The sequence below is a fragment of the Lineus longissimus genome, chromosome 12 (genome assembly GCF_910592395.1).
Source record: "Lineus longissimus chromosome 12, tnLinLong1.2, whole genome shotgun sequence".
In the NCBI taxonomy this organism is placed as follows: domain Eukaryota; kingdom Metazoa; phylum Nemertea; class Pilidiophora; order Heteronemertea; family Lineidae; genus Lineus; species Lineus longissimus.
In genome coordinates, this window is record NC_088319.1 from 11,738,868 (window position 1) to 11,765,753 (window position 26,886).

General features: G+C 39.7%; 1 protein-coding gene across 2 annotated transcripts in view; it reads left to right on the forward strand.

Moving 5' to 3' along the window:
* Nucleotides 1-5,291: 5,291 nt before the first annotated feature.
* Nucleotides 5,292-26,886, forward strand: part of LOC135496472 (FMRFamide receptor-like) — a 73,111-nt gene continuing 51,516 nt past the window's right edge. For both annotated transcript variants that reach the window (XM_064785809.1, XM_064785808.1), the window contains exons 1-2: nt 5,292-5,330; nt 23,599-23,624. The gene's annotated coding sequence lies outside the window, so the exon portion shown is untranslated. The remainder of the gene's footprint in view (nt 5,331-23,598; nt 23,625-26,886) is intronic.

Consider the following 26,886-nt stretch of genomic DNA (forward strand, 5'->3'; position numbering starts at 1 on the left):
ATTTGCTTTTTCCAAATTGAAAGTTTTTATCTTTTCATTCTGAGAGAAAAAAAAACTATTACATTTTCAAGTCTCTTCACCCAGTGCGAATCAATTCTAAGGGTCATTCCATATGGCTGTAAATGGCCATCTGGGTTGTTGATGACAACTAGCCCAATAATCGATGTCACCGCCTCTGAAAGGGACCTTGAAAGACAGGAAAGCGGCGAAACGTGCATCAATATTCCGGTGGACATTTAAAGATAATGGCAAGACCAATAATGGAACATAGAATACCACCACTTAGGGAATATCTGAGTCGCAGGATTGTGTAGCACGTTAAGCAGTTTATTATATACAAGCTCAATGACAATCAGAATGCAGATTATGGCCAAACATACCAGTAGAATACTACAGGGTGAATCTTAAAAAAACGATACCGGTCAAAACTTACCATAATTCCAAATGTATACAGTTCAAGGAAAAGCTATAGCACGTATAGGAAAGTTGGAGCAAGAATCTTTCTTTTATCGCAGATTCACCCTGTATATACAAAGTCACGAAACGCATGAACTTACTTCTCATCAATATCTGCATTTCCGGTCTACCGGAGTGGTCTTGACTATTCCACCAAAAGGACATAATTCCTTGCTCAGTACTAATTCATTAAACAACAGCAAAGAGCAGAGTCAAGCTGGCGTATTACTTACATTTTCTGCCATCGGTAATCACAACAGCCATCCCTTGTTCACTCCATATCCCCAGATAGATCATCGGGTAAGATTCCAATTACGATTATCACCAGCCAGTTTCTTTGTAATTTTCTTTATTGTTAAATGCACAATGTCTCTAGAGAGAGAATTTGTGGTGAAGAACAAATCTAATTAAAGTCTTTTTTTTCTAACGTTCAGATAGCGCTATAGATGGATAGCCTATCTTTGTTTACAAAATGAAGTCATTCTGACGTCATTACCGTTGGCTGCGCGCGCATACTCGTATCTCAACAGAGGCCAAGGTGTGACGTCACAATATTAACGCTGCATGATCGTTGTTGGTTTCAGTTGGAAACTAGGGGCGCATCCCTCCGATATGGGGTCTATCATAACTTGGGCCCGTCTTGCCTACCACAGCTTCTAACTCGGCTGCTGGAAAGGTTCATCTTGCAGTCCAGCTTTAAGTCTCAATACCGCAAGTAAAAAGTCGGGAAAAGAAAAATGTGTGCGCGGGAACGAAATTTCTTTCTTTTATTGCAAAAGTTGTGTGATCGGAAAAACAAAACAAAATGTCAGTAAACCTGACAATTAGTGTGCAGAAATAAGGACGCTAGGCAAGGAAATGGAGAAAAGAATATGTGAGGAAAATTTTTTTAACCACAAAAATTGTTTAATTCGAAGTAGACTTTCAGCTAGGAAAAAAGACAGGAATTTTTTTTTTCTTCATGACTGTCCGATTGGCAGCCGCCTTACAATTATAAAGTATACTAGTATGTTTTCCGATACTGGCTGGGGATGTTTAGCTTAATACATGTATTTCCAAGATAAATGGCGGATATATTCAGTTGAAAGAAAATGGACGACTCCGATAAAGAATGTTCTGAGAATAAATTATTATGTCTCAGCTATGTCTCGTCCGCCACATCGATCGAATGGGATGTTTTTAATTCCTTACACCAGACGGATATCTCTATAATGGGACCAGTACTGGAGTGGTGTATAGTTAGACGTTAAAAGGTACCAATTGCATCTCATGTAGTAATCATATACGAAATTTAGGAGAAAACATCATGCATTAGATATCGTAAGTGTTATTAAAGCTATTGATGGGATAGGTTGATGATCGAAGATGAGTGTTACTTCATTATTCATTGCATTTCCTGTTCAGAAGACAGATAGCGCCATTATTCAATATTCTTGTGGTGCTGTTAATTAAATGCAGTGCTTTTTATTAAGAATGATTAACAAAAGGGAATAAATCATATTATGTCGAAAGAAAACATATAGAAACAGTAAGGGGATTTATGACTGAACTGACTGTCAAAATCCACGAGGGTTGGCTTTTGTCAAGAACGAGCTAGTCGAAAGCGCGATGCATTCTCTTTAATTATTCATTCTTTCCAACAGGCGCTTTTAAATGCTACTTTAATCTCATAGTAAAATTGTGTTTATTCAGCAGTTACCTGTCAACTGAAGTTAGGAAACGCCGCAGCCCTCTTAATGCACATGAGTAATCGAGTGTACTTGATGTGACACCCTTTTAAAACTTTTCATCTACTTGACTTGGATAACAACGATGTTTTTTACTTAGCATTACCTTCCATGCAGTAGGCTTACCGTGTTTGAATAATCTCCTAATTTGGTGCTATATCCAAGTTCATTTCAGCCATCTAACTGTGACATGGTCTCTTTGAAAGGGGAGTCGATTACAATTCAGTAGTGGCGGCGTACACTTTAACTTGATATTATGTCAGGTAGAGTATTGATTGTGTTATCGCATATTAAAGCTAATTATCTGCAACAACAACAACAACAACAACTAGTTATTTGAGAATTTTTTTGCTGTAACTCCATATTCTTCATCTCCTGATAGTGCTGCATCATATATAATTCATCTATAATTTAGATTATTGATTCAGATTTTCGGAGATGTAATTGCACAAGCATCGTTACACAACCATCGAAGTACTGCACTCTTCAAATCCAAACCTTTCTGTCAAATCTTCCATTTTTTTCTTCAAATTTATGGTTATTATGCTCAAACTTAATGGGCGTGACGATATTGCTACAAGGCGAGTTGGTCGGATCATACTATAGAAATCATACTCTTACAGCAATTGAAAGTGGTTATCCGCGTGGGTTTGCTTTTAAAGCCTGATCCATTCGTGGCCTTTTAATATTATCCTCTATTGAAAATGCTCCGTTGAGTCTTTCTTAAACTGGTTCCTAGCCTACTGACCACAGCGAAAGGCCTACAACGCCTTGTTGTCATTTTAATTTTCAGTTTCAGAAAAATAATTAAAGAATAAAGAACGCGATACAATGTTTATTAAAGAACACCGTCATCTAATTTGCTGCAAAAATTGCTCGGCGACTGTACGAACACGTCCGTTTAAATTGAGTTTGATCAAATGTACCCCCGCATGCATTCCGTTTAGACATGTGTAACAGTAGTCGGTCCCGTGGAGAATAAAATGTCACACGTGTCAAATCATTTCTTGAGCTATTCCCCTTTGCCCCAGGATAATATCGCCTGTTGGTCGAGTGACAATAAAGATAGTTTGAGATGAAATATTAGGGAAATTTTCCCAGACAAGAAGTCCCTTGGTGAATATTACCACGATTTGAACTGCGATGGCGATGACTATTAGTATTAGTTTATCCAGGGGCAGTTAAAGCGCTCGGCGAATTAGCGATGGAAGGTTACTCTAAGGTTTGATATCGTGGCAGACTGGATGAAGCCTTACAAAGCTTGCAGTTGTTCACTTATAGGTCACTGCTCAAACACTGCTTAATTGCACCACGAGGGTTTCCCCATGTTGATCGTAGCTCGTCCTCGAGGACTAATTGATGAAAGTGACTTTGTAAAGTATGGATAAGGAGGACAAGCCATTAACCTTTTTACCGGCGAAAAATACTTCGAAGAACTCCATCCGTTTTATCTCAATCCTCAAACTCTGTGAGAGACAGAAATACATTAAAGGCTTACGCCGTTCGTAAAAATTTGAAATTTGTAATTGAATTTGAAAACTTCAAATTGCGTAAAAACATACTGAAAATAAATTTCAACATTGCCGATGTGTAGACCGATATACACCATAATGAGTTGTATGCATGATAACTGCGCTACGGCATTGTGTATAACTCCTGTTTCCTGGACCATCAGAAATTACGAATGGCGTATCCATTCAATATCAAACATAGCAAGATGTTTCTTGCTGTCGAGAACAAGGAAACCTCAGGATCATCAGCTTAGTAATATCCCCTGCTGACCAACCAAAGGTTCTTTCTTTTTGTTTACTTTCTCTCGATTTCACGGCGCTTGAACTAAGCTCCAACTTGATTTCTTCCTCACATAATCCAGCCAAATGGCGTGGTAATCTTTACTTCCACGAAATAAAATAAAGAAAGAAAGCAAATCCAGCTTAGAAATGCACTCTGCCATGTTCCTTTTTTCATTTCTCACTCGTTTCAAAATCATTATCTTTCCTCTTGGCATAGTCGTCGAGTAGTGAACTTCTTGACCAGAATTGCTCGAGCGTTTTATACTTTCTCCATAAGTGACCTGCAGGTATAGCCAGTTTTTTAGTTCACCATCTTCACAGTGAGCAGAATTGAAGAGCAGTTATGATGATTGTTTAGTACCAATAGACCTAGACAATACGTAATGGGATTATCAGGGTAAAGCCCTTTGATGTATATATCTTAAATAATCTTTGGGTTATTCATCTTCTGATCGGGGATGTTTTTTTTTTCTCGAAGCACTAGAGAACCAAGCGAAAGCACAATGTACATGTACATGTAAGACAAAAAAATTAACAACTGCGTTTGATCTGCGCTCGTGTTTTTTTTCGGTTCAAATAAATAAAACTTCTTAACAAATACAAATATTTTATTCATCAAACTTTGAATGAGATACGCATAAAAGATTTCAAATAAGTGTTCTTCAGCCTTTAGAAATCTAGAGGTTGCAGGAGGTGTATTTTTCATCTCGAGTGATTGAACCCGGATATTGAACCAGATGTTTTCCACGCAGCGCAATAACTGTTACAGAAACACGATGTTCTTGCAGATAGTTGATTCGGTCGATTTACATTTGGTCTTTTGTTTACTGTTAGCGTGTTTGTGGTAGAGAGTGTATTTTTTTCTGAGAATTGATATTTCTTCAATTGGCGAGTTGTTTCAAAACATGGTTTAATTGACAAAACATGCCTGAAAGGTTCCCCGCGTGGTGATGACCAAAAAAGGTCAGGTTATTATGTGATTAGTAAAGGCTTGTAGGGGGCGATATTAAGAGGCGATATCAGGCCCTAAATAGAGCGGGCGGGTCCCAAGAGTCACCCAAAACATTGTTCTTCATGCAGATTTTGGCAGATTTTCTGACTGGCGGAGGACAACAGAGATGCTCTAAGTCTAACCCCTTCCGCCCCCAACCCAAAGTCCAGCTACGGGCCTGCAAGAGTTTTTCACCCAAGAGTTGACGTCATCACATGTACCTTAAAAAACATTTCTGCGATCCTGGCTTTTGGTTTAATATAGCGTGTTTCAGTTTGAAGATAAAAACCTGAACTGATCTTGCTCCCCTTGCATTTTATTTGCAGGTTGTTCTATCATCAGACATGGAAACTCCAAAATGAGGTAAAGATACTTTGTCCTTAAAGAACTACCAATTCCCATAACATAGGGTGTATGACCGGCGCAATTTGGCGTAACAAAACATAAAATGGTAAAAACCAACGGTTCAGTGTAGGCTGCTTTGTTTGCATGTCGGAAACCAACTAGTGCTACATGTAGTCACTTCAGAAGGATATTTTATTTTTTCAGTCAGATGTCATACTCGGCTGAAATAGTACGCCAGAGTATACGGTTTACCTTAAGGGTAGGTGATTTGGTGGATACTATTTATGGACGTGAAGGAAAAATAACCGGGGCAGTAATTAATAGCTCTGCACGCTGTCAGTAGGCTGAATCCGATACCGCCGATACACCAGCAACACAATACCCTTGTCTCTCGGAAGCTAGACTCGTACCTAGTGACAACCCATCCCTCGGGCGAGCCTCAGCAACACTGGTGACCATTGAGCCGCTACTCAAGCTCTGGCAAGTGGTCGACAGGCAATGTATATTCATGAGCAGAGGACCTCGTGGTGCCACTGGGGGACCTCGATACACTTGAAAGTACCGGTATATATGTCATGTTTACATGACCCGCCCGCGTTAAGTTACAGTGGCAAGCAAACAACACTAAAAGTTTTGTGTTCAGTATTTCAACGATGCGCAATTTGGTCCATGTGTCGGCCGGGGTAATATATTCTCCTCCCAGTCGTTCCCCTCACGACCTGTACAAGGCTGTCATCTAGTTACATGTTAAGGTTAAAAGGTGAAAATATTCAAAACCCTTTAGGGAATTGTCGATTTCTCGCTATTTCTCACGACGACTGACGGAAACAATCAACAAAACAAATGAAGCTGAAATGTGCGGAAACTTAACTCCGATTGACCCAAATTTATTCATGAATCAACTATCGGAACCCGCCGCCATTTGTATTATATGAAACTTGTGGCAGATTGCCGGGAGGCTGTGAAAGGAATTTTCAATGCCGACCTTATAAAAATGCTATAGGGGGTTTTCGTATAAATTCGATGTATGCACGACAGTCGCGGAACAAAAGACTTTACAAGGGAGACTGCATTATTGCGTGGACATTTGTGTGCAGTTGAAGGGAGGGTGCAAACTTGAACCCGTTTTGGGTGAGCGTACCGGGAGCAGACCGATGTCAGATCAGTTTCTAGTGGTTAGTACGACACTTTGACAGCCTTCCTCAGGTCGGATGAGAAGCAAGACGAATGTTCAATTAAGCCTTGAGGGTTGACCGTAGGCACCACTATTTTAGCTGAAACTTGATATCTTCAATCAAATTAAAACTCTTTCAAAACGAAGTGAATGCCAACTTCAAGGGCGGGAATCTGTTCTTTGTTTTCCAGAAGACAGCTTCCCATGTTTTAAATGGGCATTCAATTCATTTGGAAAATGTTCTAATTGCTTTAGGACTAAGTTCTAGCCAAAATTGTGATGCCGATGGTCAACCCATAAGTATCGCCTTCACTCTCGACTGTGATTATGAATCTAAGAAAGCACTACTTTCTCTGTCATATGCACCTCTAACGACTTAATAATTATGAACGCGTCTACGCAACTGTGTATTCCCGAGTGATTTCAATATCATGACCTTGGAACTCGTGTGTATCAATGTCACCTCGACTAACAAATTACATTCCAATCTTCCGATGTAAAGTGACATATTTCAGATAACATTTAAATCTGTTGGCAAGTTTCTTAACATTTGATTCCGGCCGTGACCTTTTTTTCGAAAACACCGACCTTGTTCTTGTCATCTATAATATTCAGACGATTTTGGGTAAATACGCGATGATTTCGTGATCAGCTTCTGGATAGCAAAACGGCGGACTCAAAGAATATCAGATGCAGTTTTATCACGCTGTATTTGTTCTTTCCTCTGAACGCTAATCAAAATCTCGAATTATCAAAACCCCTCGCCCGAAGATAGATTTCAAGGGTGGTATCGTATGGCAAGATTTGTTTTGAACGAGATTAATCACTTTTTCTTGGCGGGCTTTTCTTGCGGGAGTTGTGCATAGCTGAAGGGTTGAGAGGTTTCCGTGACTTCATCATTTACTAGGCTTTGGCGGTATCAGTGCATCGCTGCATGGCGGGAATATGTCCAATAGCGGTAGGCCTACCTGTATATTATATGTCACGTAATCTGAGAGACGAAAGCCCCGAAAAATAACCAACACTTGTAGATCACGTTGATGAGGAGGAGCACCTAATGGAAACTGAGGTTTACGCTGACTTATGAAAGGATACACTCTTAGAAATAAAGGTTTTTGAGCGTCTAACCGTCAATGGGGTTTATATCGGCAAAAACAAATATGCACGTTTTGGAGGTTTGTTGGTAAAATAAACAAAAACGGTTTTGAGATTGTAAAAAGCCTCTAAGGGATGCATAGTGTGGCAAGGCCAAAAAAACGTCATAGCCTTTATTTCTAAGAGTGTATGTTGCTTCATACAATTAACTTTTGATACATCATGCGAAATCGCTGCATCCTGTCTTCGCATCGGAAAGATCAAAAACATCTGAAACATGTGGAAAGGTTCACTAGGACTGAAATGCTGAAAAAAGAAATACCCTAGACATGCACGCGAACACTGAGAATGTTAATCTCGTTAATCGTTGGAAGACAATCGTCGTGTTTTAGTCAACACTGTTCAAAATTAATGTGTTTGTCATGCAGCCGCACTACTAATCAAGTCTCCCTTTCCTCAAAATTGCCCATGGCATATTTGTCGTGATACACAATTAAAATGATTTAAATCCTACTTTAGACTGCAATAGAAAAGACAAATTTCCAGGCAAGTCAATTCTGAATCTAGTTTTCCGTGGCACTTAACAGTCAGTTTAATGGCCGATTATTAAAAGAGCGCATACCAATATCAGTCGTGCAGGTTATGCAGTGCATTGACATTGGAAATATTTCTCCAAATCAAAGTTGCAAAACTGCCCAAACAAAATAGGTTAATTTTACATTATGGCCATTCTATCGCACACAATATTTAGAATGAACTTTCGTCACATCTTTACGACAAACTCAGTGTACCTACAAAGTTGATTCGGAAACATCAACCGATCTAACTGCTGCCGTTAGAAAAAACATGTCTATATGATTATTTTAATCGCTACACTTCATCACCGTCAACAAACGGAACACGTTTAGAAACAGCTTACGCAATATCTTCACAAGCTCTTGTACCAATAGTAGATTTGGAAAACATCAACTGTAGATCTACCAATGCCACGATTGACAGTAACTGCTCTGAAAGTCATTAAGTTAACTACTACACACTTCATTCTTGTCACCAATCTGATCATATCTGTCTGTAGAGAAATAACTGCCATCTTTCATCGCGGAGCGAGCTTCCATTCAAAGCGTTACTTTCTCCAAACTATCCATTTCCCCGGGTGCGAATTGATGGTATCGCGGCAAATTGGCACATAAAGACAGCCATTAGCGACGTTATTATGTCTGTATGTATTCACTTAACAGGCTAATCGTCTGTCAACTAGGGTTTATCGCCGGGGGAGACGTGATTTTTCTCGCCCTGAATTATTGCGCGAGAAACGAAGGTGATGGTTCGTATAAGGTAAGTTCCATTTTTAGCCCGGTGATAGACTTCTTTCGAAGGGTATAACTGAAGGGTCACACCGATGTAGAAGTAGAAAATGTCCCCATGGCTAAAGTGTTCAGCCCTATTCTGGCGAATTGTGATAATTATGGTTCTAAAGATGTCTTGTCCGTCAATATACCTCAGAGAATAAGCTCATAATGGAATCTTTTGTTACCCGGACATTCTATCATTAGGACATTTCAAACTTCTACACCGGGCAAGCACATAGGGTACTTTACTGAGTTCAGTTCAACGGACGGTTCTTGGATCGATCGAATTGATCTAAAGTACTACTGTGTATAAATGTGATATATCGTTTTAATGGATTATCAAATAGTATAAAATTCATATCGACACACAAATCATCAACGCAGGAAATTGATTATTGTTGTGGAAAACAACTTTTGTCACCAGCGTTAACTTAGCTTGGCGTTATCTCCTTCAGTTAACTCCTTTAGACTTAAAGCCAAGTAAAGTTAATGCCAGCGTTAGTGAAAAAAACTTGCTTTGAATAACTTGGCCCTGAGCCTTTAATCAGCGAAATGCGCCAGCTACAACGGGAGTTTTATCTATTTGCCATTACCCCAATATTGCCCTAGGCCAGTCTCGTATTCTTCTCATTAAATACCACTTAAATTGGAGATAACACTGAAAAATCGTTTAAAGTGATGTAAGCAGGGCTTTGATTTCAAACTGTTTGAAGAGCATTAAAACATTTTTTCCTTTTTGCATCAAAACTCGGGTTTCAAATGTTACTCGGCTCTCAGATCGAGTTGACAAGCACCATTCAGGAAACAGGGCGACAGGTTTCGAGAATAAGGAGGAGAACAAATGGATTTGAAAAATTGAAGAAGCATAGCACTTCATTTCAATATTAACAGCATACAAAATTTGTTGCAAGTTTGATTGACGTCACTCTGCAGTAAAATATGCTGTTTGTGTAAATATTGTTCTTTGAACCTGCTTCAGTTGCATTTTCAACTACATGTATAGGCATACTAATTTACATATTCTATGCTATAATAGCGTTACAGAGTAAGGGTGGAAAGAGACAAGAGAAAATGCTGACCTATGCATGAATTCGTACCAATTATTAAAAGGACCAAGGTAGAATTTCCAGATAAGATTCTTAGAAAAGATTCTTCAAGATTTTTGTAATATTGTCAGTTAAGAACTTAGCTAAGAATCTTACAGGAATCTCATATCGAACATGCGGAACTGAATAAGTCTTTAGTAAAGTATCCTATCGGGATATTGGAGCTGGTTGCGGAGAGAACAAAAGCCGGACGACAAACCAGGGGAGATTTCCCGGATCTGACAACGCTGGAGTGAGCTTAGGACTATACGGGGTTGATTTTCATGACAGGAACCAAAGCGATGGGATGTTGAGACCATGAGTTATTCTTGACAGTAACATGAGAAGGTTAACTATGCCGGACGTCGGAGGAGTACAGTTGCTCTCTGAGGAACGAAAGGAATCAGTTAAGCTAGACATGGACGTTGTTCATGGAGTCAATTATCAGTGTCCGTGTAACATGCCTACATCCCAACCTCCGACGCGACGAACACTAATAGAAAGTGCTTTTTCGACTAATCATCTTCTCTGGAGTGGTATTAATGATGATTGCCTGGGGTGGTTTTGCTAAAATTGATTGAGTTGATGTTTATTAATGGGGTTAAGTCTTCAATTCAAAGCTCAATGGAGAAGCCATTATGCAGATTCGAAACGCTGTCAGTTTATTGTAGAAATATGTCAAATACATCGGTCTTCATCCAACAATTGAATCGAATTCATCACATAAGCTTAACCCTTTCGCTTAACCCGCAGACATGGCAGAGCGACTTGCGAAGCATTTCGAAACGTTGCGACAGTGAAAAACTATCAGGAACTAAATCCATAAGAATCTACATGTACCATAAGATAAAGTGGACCAAACTTCCTTCTCATAGACACCGTGTCCGAATTTCTGACAAATCCCCTTTAGCCTGTGGGTTCAAAGGTATAATTTTCCGGTTTCCACATGATCGACTATATCAAGATCGAGTTGGGCTTCTTTGAAAGCTGTTCGATGTCACAGCGCTAAGGTAAACATGTTTATCCAAACGGCTTAGCTTCAAAGCCACCACAACTTTGAACTTGGGGATATAGATTTGCTCGGTTCGGCTTGGTTTACTGATGAGAAGACCGATGGTCGATAATTTCTCGATTGATATACGCAAAGCAGGTTGTCGGGCTCTCACACGAGGTTACTTGAGCAGTATGAATTGCTGGCCTGGAGAGAGGCCTTCGACGTGAAAACTGGTCAAAATGTCTGTGCTTGAAGCAGTACGCTGATTACCTCTGAATGTTTGAAGTTTTGACCTGGGCTGGGGGAGAGAAACCTTCGACCTGAAATTGTTTGACAAGGGCTGTGCTTTGAAGCAGTAGCTGGTTACCCCTGAATGGTTGAAGTTCTGGCCGGCAGACAATAGGCCTTTGACAAGGAACTGGTCATCGAGAAACAAGCTATGATTATCACTTCTCGAAAAGGGCGGTGCTTTGAAGTTATTATACCTCGTCATCAGAATGTTTGAAGATTTGACCTGAAGAGAGGCCTACCACTTGGCAGTGGCCCCGTAAAGCAAGTTCTCAATTCAATGTTGAAAACCATTTTATTCATTGCTATGAATCATTTCCTCCAACTCAGCGGAGATTTTTATGAATCTTTTGAATGCTGATTGAGCTATTCCTTTGAGGAAAACAATAATTAGTTGTAAATGTGAAAGTGATCAAAGCATCCGTGTCGGGACCAGTGAATATTTATACAAAAATGGCGGCACACATGTCTAAAAGTAGAATATTTCATCACAAAGCACCATTTCCTTTTTTTTAGCTCCGAAACCTAAAACAGTTGAATGTCAACTTAATTAATGTAAATAAGCCCATCACAAAAAGGCTTCTCCAAAAAAGAGAATCTTAGCAGTCTGAAGCTGCCTCTAGCTTTTCGAAAAACAGATCTTTAAAACAAGCACACCTGATGATTTTCTGACGAAAAGCTTTGTTTCGTTTCTTCCATCGTTTCATGCTTGAAAGGTATTTTCTGTTTCACAGAATTATCAGTTTTGCATGTTGATGGAAAGGAAGAAGAAGTCTTTATCAAGTATCTAACATCAAGTATAGTCCATATTTGGTAACAGTTAACAGGTAAGACTGTCTTGGCCTCATAGGAGAACAACTCATTTTTCTGTCTTTGTTAGCTTTTGTAGAGTGTACATATGTACATATAGGTAATGTTGAAGATTAAGATGAGCTGTCTACGGATTACGATTACTTAGCTCGATATACCTACTACACAATTCCCTATGTACCTCAAATTAGAAAAGAAATCACCTCAGTGCTCGTCTTTTGGCGTGTTTAATGGGGCCTTGTTGTTGCTGCTTATGTTCACGTGCCTTTTGTATTATATTCACAGCCCTTCTTGAAAAGGTCGTCAATGAAAAACCAATCAATAGGCAGCTTTAGAGCGGATCTTTCTCAAGCTAATCACTTTTGTCACTGGAATCCTTAAACTGCAATTTACAAGTATTCGTGGCCTTAAAATGTCATCCTGACTAAGATGAATTCGTTCACGCGACATTGAGAGTACTAAGTGCTGTTATTTGAAAATCATTAAAAACTACCTTTTAACAAATTATCGTGAACAGAAATGTCACTCTTCAATCACATGATGTTGAAGTCTACCTTCTTTCAGATCGTCAGTGAAAAGTTCCCTTCGAGACGTCCCAACAACACGCTATTTCCCATCATGGCGTCCCACAGGCACGCTATCATTCGACAGCTTGTCGATACAGGACCATTAACCTGTCCTAAAGTTTACTCAAATTCTTATTGATGATGCATTGTTCGAGTGAACTTTCATTTTGATTGTTATTTCACAAAACCGTTGTTATTGATCAAATACTGGCCTATACTGATCGCGACGAAGATTCACCTGGTCCCGCAGCCTTTCATTGAAAAGCTCCACTTGATTTGCCTATCGCTACATTTTGTACGTATGCACTGATGAGTAGTGAAGTGTCTATTCGACTTTCCTCAACATTACCTTATCTTGCCTCATTCGCGCAATTAAAAGATTTCAGGATGATACACGGTCTATTGTCTTTAAACAACACCCGCGCGCACCTAGGCCTAAATACGCGTTTTTACTGTCTTATCAAAGGGTTATCTGGGCAAGTCTTGATGATATCAACCCCCACGAAACACTTTTCATCGGGGTCTATAAGCGTAAATCGGCAGGGAAAATAAACTTAATCACATTTGGTATGTAAGTACCACGGGATCGGTTCCAATCGATGACCCTAGAATTGTGCTTTAAATTGCAATTTTTTTCATCTGGGCCGGAATAACCGATAAACAACCCGCATTCGACGTGGCTAATCAGCGAAATTGCACGGCATGATTCTTAAAAAAATTGTGGCGTGATTTGCCAGTTTTTCATCTGATCAGTCGCTGGTCATCTCTGATTATCGGTAACATGGGAAATGAAAAGGTGCATTGAACATCGCTGGTCGAAGCAAGGACTGACCTAGAACAGATTAGATCTTGCTGTTGAAGCATGCAGACATATGTGGTTTGTTTGGGCAAAAGCAAAAAAACCATGATAGATTTTCCGATGAGATATATTCGCTGCGATTGTTTCTGTCACTCAAAGCGCTTTATCTCATTGTCCCCAGCCATTGGCCACCACATTCATGACTCCAGCTCCGTTATCTGGGAGAACTGCAGATCCAAGCTGCAGCTACGGACCAATATTCGTATTTTTGCCATCCCTACCAGCTAGACCCCCTTTCATTTACGCCTGAATTGAGAAAATCAAGTCGAATTGAGTGCCTTTCTCAATAAGACAACGACACGGAAACAGCGGTGTTAGCAAAATTGCATGCATGATTACTGAACCACCGCAGTGTGTTTGTTGAACTGCATTTCTATTTTCCTGGACCACCAGTAATTACGAACGGCATACCCCTTTAACAACGCCGTTACGCTGGCTTGAGACAACACATCAATATACCTTACGATTTCGGTGCTATAGTTTATCACGTAGAAATAAATCAAATTCTACACAAACTTGCACATTTCTACTTTTTAGACATGATTAATGCATATTTCATAGCGGGTCAAATAACACCTGATTCAATTTGCGAACCTATGTTGACGTTAACTGAAAGAAGATTAACGAGAGTCAAATTGCCAGATGTTTGAGATGATCATGAATTGTGGACTAAAAGTGGTTCAATATGCATAATGACTGCATCAGGTATATAAGTAAGTTACGGGTGTGTGCGATGGACCTGTTAAGTGCTAATTTTCAAAACGCATCATTAAGTCAACCAGAAGTCACCATGCAACAGAGGTGAAACAAATGACATTTCGTAATACGTATGTACATAACGATACACTGCATTCTGCTAAATTGAATTATATCAATACATAACGTAGAATCCGATTTTAGAAGTCACCAATCCATTTGCATGCGTATTGTCGACCCGATCACCGCTGATCGTTTAGAAATGATGTTAAAGTATATCCCGCCCCTCTTTCACTCATTTGTCATAGTAGACGTACAGTCTTGACTGATAAATCGTTCTTGGTGAAATATATATTTGCTATAAACGTCATATCGGATCAACAAGCTTAGCCTGGCGCCATTGGGTGGGCATAAAACACAGACGGCAGTAAATCAGGAAGATGCACTCGAGCTGACGGTTATGGTTGGTGGTCACGTGATGTTAGTCATTGCGCCATTTGTCTGATTTTCCGTTTTTACACATTAGGGTGGATGAAAAATTGGTCCTCCGCCAATTAACTCTGGTCGGCATGACTGAGTTTCGCCTTTTTTGATCATTTGTATGGTGATCGCAGGCTTTGAACGGGAAAATTGCAATTATGCAGAGGCAGTCGCACTAAAAAGCCAGTAGCCTCGTTTTGTCTGTTTTTTAAATTCATTTTTTGGCACTGAACCGAATTATACACACTCAATGCAATTTTGCGGGACGTCCATTACATGTATATGTTTTTCCTGTCCATATCATTTCCAGTATCATTAGGACATCCATTGTCCAGGCTATACGTGTGGACTCGATGTCCAAATGAGAAACAAATATTCAGGCAGATTAACGTGAAATGGATGTCCCGCTCGGCACTACCAGAATGGTAAAGCATTTAAAGAGTTGACCTTCTCTTTTCACAGAACATTTTCTGTAGTAACTATCCTCGCTTAACCTTCAATCGTTACACTTTCAGCCAATGTATGTACTCATCGACTCGGGCTTGTTTGTTGAAAACAAATTTTGTCGGGCACTCTAAAGTTGACTAATTTGGCAGTATCTCCTTCAGTTAGGCTTTCAGACTTAACGCCGAGTTCCTCATCGTTAGTGTCAAAAGAAGTTTTGAACAACTGAGCGGAGATTTCATTAAGAGGCGATGCAGACGAGTTTTATGTAAGTCAGCTGCACTACAACACAGCAACTCTAGTTTCGGTCTTTAATCCCCGTCAAATCACCAATTATTTGGTGCTAACCTCTTACATGCTGAACAGGCTTTCACAAGTGCTAGAACTTCCAGTACAATTCGATCGTACCTCCGTCAAAACAGGCTTGAACGAGAACGATTTCTATATTGAATAGTAAACGCGATCTCTCGTCTGCCAAAGTAAATGTACTTTGCTAAGATGGGTTGAACGCGTGTTGGTCTACTTTGAACACTAGTCTTGCATGATGTGATGGATACCCCGTCATTGGCTGATTTTTTTTCTTATTATCTCGGAACTTTGTGTACAGTAATGAGAGTCAATAATATAATTTCATTGCTTCAGATTAGAATTCGGGTCAGAAAGTGGAGACAAGACTTATTTACCTATAAGCGTTTTAATACCGAGCCAGTGGTCCTTCGCTGTCTCATCAAAGCCGATCATAGACCGAAAATGCAGACCATAAGCAGAGACGCAAGCCAATGGGATAGGACGTAATCTAACCCAGTGGTCTTAATAAGTCATTCTCAAACACCTTGATGTTTAATGAACAGCAGTTTGAACAGTGTAAAATGCAAATGCAAATGCCTCTTTTTGAATTAAGCGGTTGTGGTTTGACAAATCAGGTTACCCCACTCGGGTGAAGCTGCCATTGGCCCTTAACCTGAAATGTTCTTTTTTTCAACGGTTTTAGCGAATCGCAATCAGAAAGTCAAATCTCGTGATCAACTTAAAGTGGTCACGGAACCGATATTTAAAACATGGCTGACATCTGTTTCAGACATTTGGGAGCAATAGGGATGACAGGTTTCTGGTGTCTGTCAAACAATTGAACAGGATCTGATGACAAGGCATCAATTGGATTCCGGCCTATCATAGACAGTTTTAAGTTTCTATACGAGGTCGGGTTTGCCATGAATACAGCGCAGACGTATAACGTGACTAGGAGTGAAAGTCTGAATCATGTAATTAGATCAATCATTTCAAGAGAAAAATAATTTCAATTTTCTGATCGTTTCTACGAATTTCCAACTTCAAACCCAAGGCTTGCATGATGTCACTGATGGATATACCTCGTACCGTAACAGTGCAGCCATGTTTTGGGGTTGTAAACACCCTCACAAACTACCCCGGGCAAGATCATATGATTGATACATTTAGGCCGTTTAGACTTGTACCCAAAAACCGCAATCAGATTCGATCGGATCCGCCCCGATTCCTAACTGGAGTTGGTCTCAATCTTGTGGGCCCGTTTACACCTCCAACAACGTTTTTTTCTCTCATTGACGGGGATGCGCGGTCGTGGGCATATTTTCCTCTGATCATTTCCACTACGGCACCCACTACACTCGCCGCAGGCCGCTAATGATCAGCAATATCCCTTTTAGATCAAAGCACACGGGGCATTTCTAATCCAATCGACCCAACCCAATCACATTGATCGCGACACCATTGCATGTTTACCTGTGCATTGAAAAAAATTCCTTTCATCATAAAAGAAGAAGCCTTTAATCTTGCTGATTGCGCTGTCAGTTGTTCTTTTCATCCTTAGCGAAATTTTCCTTGTCGTAAGCGGTTACTTGTGTGATATGAAATGCGAACTTGGGTGCAGCGAACGGAAAATTGTTTTGGTCGAAGTAACGATATGTTTATGTTTTTCTCTGTATCCGATATTATATCAAGAACTGTGGCAGTGTTTTCAATTGTTTGACAGACACCAGAAACCTGTCATCCCTGTTGCTCCCAATTGTCTGAAACAGATGTCAGCCATGTTTTAGATATCGGTTCCGTGACCACTTTGAGTTGATCACGAGATTTGACTTTATAATTGCAATTCGCTAAAACCGTTGAAAAAAAGAACATTTCAGGTTAAGGGCCAATGGCAGCTTCACCCGAGTGGGGTAACCTGATTTGCCAAACCACAACCGCTTACAAACCACAACCGCTTATCAAGAAGTTGACACTGCCGACTGTCTCATTATAAGGGTACATTACATTATACATATAACCATGATTATAAAATTGAAATTGGTTTCCCCTCCTCTTGAAATTATATTGTTCTAGCATCATTATTTGGACTTCCATTCCCAGTAGGTCTGCCCTGCATTCGTGGCACTGGCAACTTGGTAAAAACTAAAAAAGTTGTCCGTGATAAAGGCTAAATCCAATTGACTTCTGATCAGACTCTGGTAATTTTGTTGACAGCCGCCGGAGACCTGTGGGTCATGCCTGCTGCTTCCAAAATGTTTGAAACAGATGTCATCCATATTTGACATTGGTCTAGTGACCGCCCATTTTGACCCCAAAGGGTCTTGCATTCACTCTTCTTACGATCGCTTTGCCGATTCGGTCTGTTTTCGGTTCTTCCCGACAAGAGCAGAATCGGTCAACTCACCTGTAACAGAGACAAATAGCAACGAAACGATTGGTAGGTTTCTTTTTATTCGAACACGGATTTCGTGATTGAAATAAATTGCTTTATTTGCTGCGTGCAACAAAAAATAACGTTTCTACCTCCTCTTAATTAATCGCACTTTCCCTTTTTCTAAGGTTTCACTAGGACTGAACTGCGCTGCTGATCGAATTTCAAGGTGATGATGCGATTTTTCTTAACATTCAAAATTGCATTAATTGCGCTGACACCGCACTGAGACATTCGCGCAAAATTGATGTCCTTCTTTAGAGAAACCAATCGACAATACAGAGGCGATAAACAGTGAATTAAATTCAAGCTGTTTGTTTCTCAATTTATTCTGCGACTCTCATTTTTGTTTCTTCTTTATGCCTAAGTTGCAATTTGTATCTAAACAGAATGAATAAAACATCAAACAGTTTGGAATTAAGATATTTCAATTGTTTTATTAACGTTATCTTTACTTGTTTTCTATGTTGTCGATCTAAAGACAAATATGTCTGGTTCCGTTTACTGGGTTACTAGGGTTTTCTATCTTGTCGACCAAGAGACACACATTTCTGGTGCCTTTTACCGACAGTGAAGGCAGCCGTTTTGTATCTTAAATCAAGGTTGTGCCTAGGGTAGGCTTGCTGCTGGTAGCTATCTTGCGAAAGATTGAAGTGGAGTACTTCAGCGTTGGCATACTCCGTCAGTACCTCAAAACAACAACTGCACCGCTACCTAAACCCATTACACCCCCCCCCTCTCTTACCCCTCGGTGAGAATAATTTAGGCCTAGCTCAATACACGGTTTATTTTCTTTTAACAAACCCCGCTGGCACATGGGCCTTAAATTCAATTGTTCGACAGTCTTATCAAAAGGTTATCAGAGCAAATATTGTTAACATCGACCCCCACGAAACATGTTTAATGGTGATCGACAAGCCTAAGCTGACATGGGCAAATAAACGCAAGGTCATTGTCAAATGAAAAGGTCACAGACTCTCACTGCATAAAATCATCAAATTGAGAAATACTTTGTCAAATGTCCATGGTTTATGATATTGCTGAAAATCTAGTGGAATAGCACAATAATTCTGTAAAAATGACTCCTTCAGTAAATCAAATGAATTAGCTTAAAGAGCCTCCGGGCTATTGAAGTCATTATGATGAATGAAGTGTCTGCACCCTGGTTCATAAATCACGCAGATTACCACAGATTCTCGGTACAAGTTGCAATCGGGAATGCCACCCAGCAGTGAAATATTGCAGGATTTTCTCTGTTAAAGAAGTGTTTGTATTCTGCCGGATTTTTCCATTTTGCGTATTATTGTTTATGGCGGAAAGTCGTGAATGATGAGAGCAGTTTCAGTGGCAATTGAATGAGATTCCAGTCGATTAAGTCGTTAATTAAAAATGTAACGCGCAGTGTAATGTCGTGTGCATAATGTTGGCAATGGACATGCGGCATTGAGATAACGAGAGATTTTTATGCAATGTGACAACTACAGCCAGGTTTTAACATACTGACCATCATGAGCAGGGCTGCACAGGGCAAATCAAAGCTTGGTTTAAACGATTGTACAGAAATCATAAAAATGTTTGACAGACGCACAAAATTTACCTCTATTTGTTTTAAAATCAAACAAAGAATGTATGTTGAAGTACCATTCTGGATAAAATAATACAAAATAAATTGTGTACTTGCTGGCCTCTACCACAATGTCACTAACCTCAGATGCACTTCTCCTAATTCTTTGACGCCTAGCGCTCCAGGCCAAAATTAAAAACAATGTCACGCGACAAGGATTCCAAGGAGCTATCACTTTGATATCAAATAAATGTTCTTTCAAGATCAATTTATACCTGTAATTCGGGTTGCATGCACCGTCTCTTTAGGTTTAACTTACACAATTTGGTTGATCTGTTTCCATGGCAATTGCCTTTCCATATCGTCGAACACTTACACCGAAAATTGGATTTTTGCCATTTGTTTTCGTCCGTGGCATTGAGATGATTTTCAGTAACGTCAACTGAGAGAAACATGACCATTTTAATGTTTAAAAAATATCCCCGGGAACCGGGATTGAAACCCTAATCGACCACTAACTTAGTTACTGGCGAGATAGAATCATACACTTTTAGGAAACACCAGTATGAGATATAAGACCCTAAAAATCATATGTCACCGGAAAAGATCATCATATTTCACCTCCGAACCGTCCAATGCTGACTTTGACATCATCTGAACCATCGGTTTCGAATTGGAGAAGACAAAAGTTCCGGCTGCAGCACCGATCCAATGACCGACAAACCACATCCTGACGCCCAGAACATTCCTGAAAGAGGAGTTCTTTGGCTATATCCGGAACCAGCATCAGGGACCAGCTTCAAAGGTAAACAGGCCAAACTGATACAAACGCGAGCATTCGTTACCAGAAAAGGGCTGGCGATTTGAGATTGAGAATGCATAAATGTCACCTTGTTTTGCATTCACCTATCTGGATTAGATAGTCGTTAGCTAATTACTAATACGCTGAAAGAGAAATCAACAACACTTTATAGTGCATCATTTTAGTGCTCATTTGGAACTAATGCTTAATTTTGTACACAGAAAGAGAATCAAAAGTACTTAATGATAGAACGTTAAGTGTTCATTTAGAGCAAATGCCATCTTAATACGGGTCCAAAGGGTGCATATGTCACTCAATTTAATCAAGTAAGCATTGCATTGTCCTAATGCCCGGGATTACATAACCATTAGGATTCTACGAAACTTCTCATAAGATACAAATAACCAAGATTAATACAATATATAACTGGTGTGAAACCAACAGCCATCAATTTTGTTCTTAATCGACTGGCACCCGCTTCCAAACCGACACAATTGTCACTGCAAGAAGGCATATTCCCCATTAATGCAACAAAGTCGCACTAATACGCACTGACACTAATGTTATCCTCAGGTAATTCTTAGTCCATCCAACCTCTTTTGATTAAGTGCTGTGGACAGATAATGTGTGCTGTGCGTTATGTCACTGATGCGGCATGAAAGAAAAGAAATAATGAGCCAATCTCGGGCAATTTTTCACGAAATGGCAAGTGGATATACTCTGGTTTCACTTATCTAAGACCGGTTCGTTATATTCACTTCAAGCTTGTTATATACACATGATTGTTCAATGCCATTCAATTGTTCAGTTTGTAGATGATGGATCTAGCGGAATTTGTGCGGGAATTTATTTTTGGGGATTTCACCAATAACATGGTTCCGCAAAAAAAGAGTGAGAATTCTTTTTTCAAAGATTTAAAAATAAGAATTTTTTTCAGATTTTTTCGCCTATATATCATAAAAAAGCGCAATATTTGGCGGTTTACAATAATGTTTAAACTATGATTATCGTGTTTGAGTTGGGTTTTTTCCGTAATTCAAAGTTGAGCTAAATGCTTATTGTACAAATGAAACGTAAATTTATAAACATCTGCAATTTTGGCCATGCTTTTTTTCCAAAGCTTTTATTTTCCATATTCATCTCGATCCAACGTCCCATTTTCTACCAATTAATTTTTTGTCGCAGGCCACGCGCAAGAGCATCGCCCCGCAATATCGAAAACGGGTCACCAGCCTTTGAAATCTTGCATGAAATAGCCTGGGCAAATTACCCCTCGTCTTTCCACGCACAATCGCCCCCTTTGAGACCTTCTAAGATGAAAGGTCGGCTAATTCTGATATTTATTGGCCCTATCGCCACTACTACACGGTAGAGAAAAGTACAGCTGGTGGGCGAAACTGGGGAGAAAACAGATGATCATGTCTCCTAATTTGACCAAGGGCCTTGAACGGAGATCTGAGTTCATATTTTTGCTTGGGGTAGCGAGTGATCTACGGCAAAACAGGGAGAAAACAACAAATAATTGAGCCTCCTGAGAGGATTTGAACCTTTTACAGTGTTCGGGTTTCATCTGTTGTTTGGGGCTTGTTCTACATATATATCATTTACCACGGTGTCCGATTTAAGACAAAAAATTTTTGTTCGTAGGCGATATCGCTCAGGCATAACTTTCTTCAGTCTTCGTATTCGCTGTTCATTTGGCAAATGGAAGGGGTGACGGTTGTTACCCCTGCTGCCTGCCTGAACAACTGCAGAGGAAATCACCACGAATAGTTATGCATGAGCGAAATCACATATTATACGAATAAAATAATTTTGTCCTTTATTGGAGACCGTGTTTACTGGCTCTGCACCCGTGTCGTTTTCACAGCTGTCCACTCTTTCAAACAGTGGCTGTTAAATGTTTTGATTGGTCAATATTGCCATATACGTAATGCACTTTGATCCTACCTTCGTAATCCAAAAGTACAGTCTTAAAGTATTTGAACCTTCTCATGTGGAAAGTACACTGTTCTTTGTTCATCCCTTTTGTTCCAAGCAACGACAAAATGCGATGATACGAAATAGAAACTTCTCCTATGTAGCTGACGAATTTTTGTAACAGCCCACGGTTGGTAATGAAGGATAGAACATGTACTTGTACACATGTATATCGATGAAGACTTTATTGGTTAAATTTCCAGAAAGCACAGAATTGTACTCGACAGGCAAAAGTTTCCGTCAATGAAGCTGTGCCGAAAATGGATCATCGTAGATTTTACCATCGGTCATCAATGATTCAATGATGGAGACGTACAACGTCTATAGAGTACCGATACCACATTTACTGACCGGACATGTCGATAGGCCAATGCCCTGTGATTTCAAACTGCCCGATATAATATCCAACCATTTTCCTAAAAGTACACGCCTTACGACTAGTATCACAAGGTAATCAATTCGATAAATATCACTTTATGGGTTTCTTACAGATCGATGTGTGTGGCCATTCTCAAGGGGGCGATGTGGCTAACAACATAAAAGCCTTGGAGCTTGGGGACTCGCACATACAGGCTTACTCTAACCAAAGGCATAAACGAGCCGTTACTTTTGTCATAAGGTTTCTGGTCTGGATGCTCTATTGCCTTTTGTGATATGATTCTCATAATGGGGTAGTGGGGGCAGATGATACCGTAGATTCTATTCGCTCCAGATTAAATACACTGTCAACTTCATTTAATTCTTGTTTTCTTTTGCACTTTTACATGTGTTTATTAAGCCTCATACTACCAGGATTACAAGTTGTAATTCATGGCAACTAATATCAAAGCCCAAGGCCGTTCGTTAGAATTCTCGGCAAGCTTGGGAATTGATTGATTCTGCAATGTGACTGATGTTTATCGCCCAAGTGACACATAGAATACTGTCATCGCCTCCGAGATTAGGGGCACCATTCCTGGCCTCATTGTGTTCCCATTCCAAAGAATAAGACAACCTCGAAAAGGTCAGACATTGCCAAAGAGACAAGTTACAATATGTATATGATCTTAATATCGACATCAATGACTATAGGTTTCTGAATCAATCTCTAAGGCAACCTTTGTCTTTGATCATTGATGCAGCCTTGATACGGAAACTGGCAGGTTAAAAGCATATGTATCCAATAGCTCTCCTGAAGGATGAATAACGGTTGACTGTCTCAGCCAGGTTGAGGCAAAGAAACAAAAATGCTTTGTATTCTGAACATCGGCAAGCCCAGTTACAATGCTTTGTCATACAGCCCGACGAGAAAGTTTGTAAACAACGTGAAGAACTACGAGTTAAAAGGAACTCGTGCTCTTAAAGTACACTGCTAATGCTTTCAATCATGTTTTATTTTCAGATTGAACCAACATGGAAAACAGCCAAGTAAGTACACGCATTTTAACATCCAGTTTAATGTTCAGTAAGGTTGTGCATCCTTTACGACTCCACCTCCGACTTCAACTCTGAGAGTGAATGGCAACGTCGAATCAACTGAACTGACGAACGATTTCGCATTAGGGAGTTTTCGCAAGAACGTCCACGCGAACGTCTATCCCATTGTTCGACATCGTTATCGTGAGGTCGAACAATGAGATAGATGTTCGTGTTGGTGTTTCGGAGGCTTTCCGAAAACTCCCTACAGCAACTACGTGTACCAGCACTAAACTATTTCAAATTCCGAATCTGACCTGTGGATGAGGTGGAAATAATGAAGTATTTTTGCAAGTCCTGGTGATGGCTTACGACTTGGACGACGACTTCGTCATATCCATCCTATAGACGGATCCAATTTAGAATGTAAGTATTGTTGTAGATGCAGGTAAAATATCAAATTATAATAGGAAAACGTTGATCAAATAATTTACGATTATATATCACTTTAGATAACTGTCATTCTACCTCGGCGATAAAGTCGGAGTGGGAGTTCGGGGTCAGTGCAACCTCGCTAATCACAGTATTCGGGTGTCTTAATAATCAGCATTAAGATAAGTAACTAGCTCCATAAAAAATGTAGGACATAAGGTTTCATCTCAAGGGATTTCCTGAAGGTTTTCATACTCACCATAATGAGGCCGAAGAACATTACAACTAAAATCTTTCAGTCCCATGGGACTCCGTAGACTAATGCAATGGTTTCATCGAAGTGTAAATTGATGTCACCTAAGTATCGCGTAACGTCACAATTGCTATTTGACATGTTTGATTGTGTCGTATTCTTAGAGGACAGCTTTTGCTTGATTACGGTTTAACGTCAATTTTGGCTTAAAAGTTGTTTGGTGCATCTTATAGAGACATTCTGATAAGTATACCATCATGACCATACGAGGTCATCGACCCAATACTCGTCGAAATTTCTATTCCTTTCAGCAGATTATAACAATCTGACAGTGTTTGTCCTCGATATGCTTGTGGTTCTCAATCTGGAATTTGGATAGGCCTACGACAATCAGGACTGTCTGGCGAGAAATTATCATTTCGACCCATTTCCGCCAACTAGCATTGATTAGCAGCAAAATCTTTAAAAACACTCACTATTGCCAAGGTATAAACAGTATAACGAAGCCAATTGCGGTTTGATATGTCAATATCTTCTGATCGCGTCTCAAGTACAAATCATTTCAGCGAAATGTAAGTATACGACAGCGCTAAGTTGTTTCTGGACATTATTAGAATTGAAGCTGCTTTCACAAATCATGTTAATGGGTATTGAAACACTTCGCCATATGAGCATGTTTTGGTTGATGGAATAACTGTTGTAACTCCTTTTAGTGGTTGGTTCCGTAGACAGCTATGAGTTTCAAAGGAGTAAGCGGATCACTCACTCGGTAAAAAACTCGGGCAAACCTAATAAATCCGTCGCTTTTCAGATTTTCTATGCTACAGTTCGGAATGTGACTGGGCAGCCGACAACTTGACAGTGAAACAGAGGTTGCGCATCATCCACGACTCTCACTCTGACTTTAACTTTGAGAGTTAATTTCTGTGATTGTCTAATGGCAACTTCGACTCAACTAAACTGAGGAATGTTTACTCATCGATAAAGAACGTGTACCATTCAAGTTCCGGATTGGGCCTCTGCATAAAGTGGAAATAATGAAGTCGATTTGAATAACGATTTCGTTATTTCCGTTTGATGCACTGGTCAAATTTGGAATTTCAATTATTATTATTCAGCTGCAGGTGGTATATCAGTATAAAAACATTCACCATTTAAATTCAATATACTATCTCACCAGATAAACTGTTTTTCATATCGTTCTGGCCAAATGTACTTAGTTGAACTCAGGAATGTGACCAGATCGCATTTGCAAAAAGATAGTGGTATTGCACAGCACGTAGATTACTTTAGGGTAGGTCTAACCAATTATGCTCTTTCTCGGTGTCAAATAATCAACAGGCGGTTAGCTATATGTCACCGGCTGCCCAGTGCTGTGGAACATTACTTCTTCTGATCACGCGATCACCGTTTAGTGACAAGAGGTCAGCCAAGGACCCTAGCCAAATCTATCTCAAAAACACTATAATTCTCGGAGACGAAGTCGGGTGGCTGTTGGTGGGTGAATGACCCCAATAATACATTTAACGGCCCGCCTTCACAGTTCAGCGAACTGAGTAGAGGGAACACATTTCCGCCACTGCCTCGTCACTCGGATATCACGTCAATAAATCAAGGCAGTTATTTGAGTTAATTGCAAGTAACCCGGCGTCCTTCCTTCTCGAAAGCGATATATCCGTAACGAACACTTCCTTGTCGAAAGTGATACATCAGTAAAGGTCTTGTTGTGACTTTTATTATAATTCATTCAGCCGTACCACTTCAAAATTCCGGTGCACCTTTGTATTGATATGTCAATGTCCCGGCCCTTGACAACCCCCTAATTTTTGGTATATCATTTAAGGGACACTCTGAATTAATGTGTTTCAAAACGTTATTTTGGTCCAACATTGCAGTTAGAACTCAGGCCTAGCCCATCATACATAGTCTATTTTCTTTAGACAAGGCCTAATTGCACCAGCCTGGACCTAAAATTCTTTTGTTCTAAATTCTTCTTAAAAAGGGTAATCATGGCTTGTTTATGATAAAAAGTTATCAATTATTCATCAATTATCAAAGAATCAACTACCCTCATCCTTGAAAAAGGATATTTACCCGATATTATAATAACCAACTCCTATGCATATTCCGCAGCCGCTTTGTTATCATCCTCAGGCCACGTCATTCATTCCCTAATTGAAACTGACAAAAATTAAAAGGCGATCATAAAACGTCACGAAATGATGTTTTTCGGCACCAAATTAATCTTGGGGGAAAATGAATGTCATATTTCATTGGTGTTGTATTCGTGATGTAACGCTTAGCTTGACATCGCGTTTATTAATATTTAATCGAAATAATTAGATTTCACTCATGAATGTCGACATTTTTACATCAAAGCGTCTGGCGATTATTTATTTGTGGAATTTAATATAGGCGATTAGATTTTTGTCATTTTATGAAATGTTAATAGTGATTCCGCGCAGAATTTACTTCAAAGTGTATTAATCTAGTTTTTCGTATAACCCTCTCGTGTTGATATGAATACGACGTTTCACCTTTGACCGTTTGGGCCTATTGATCATCATAAGGCTGTTTCGTGATGGTCGC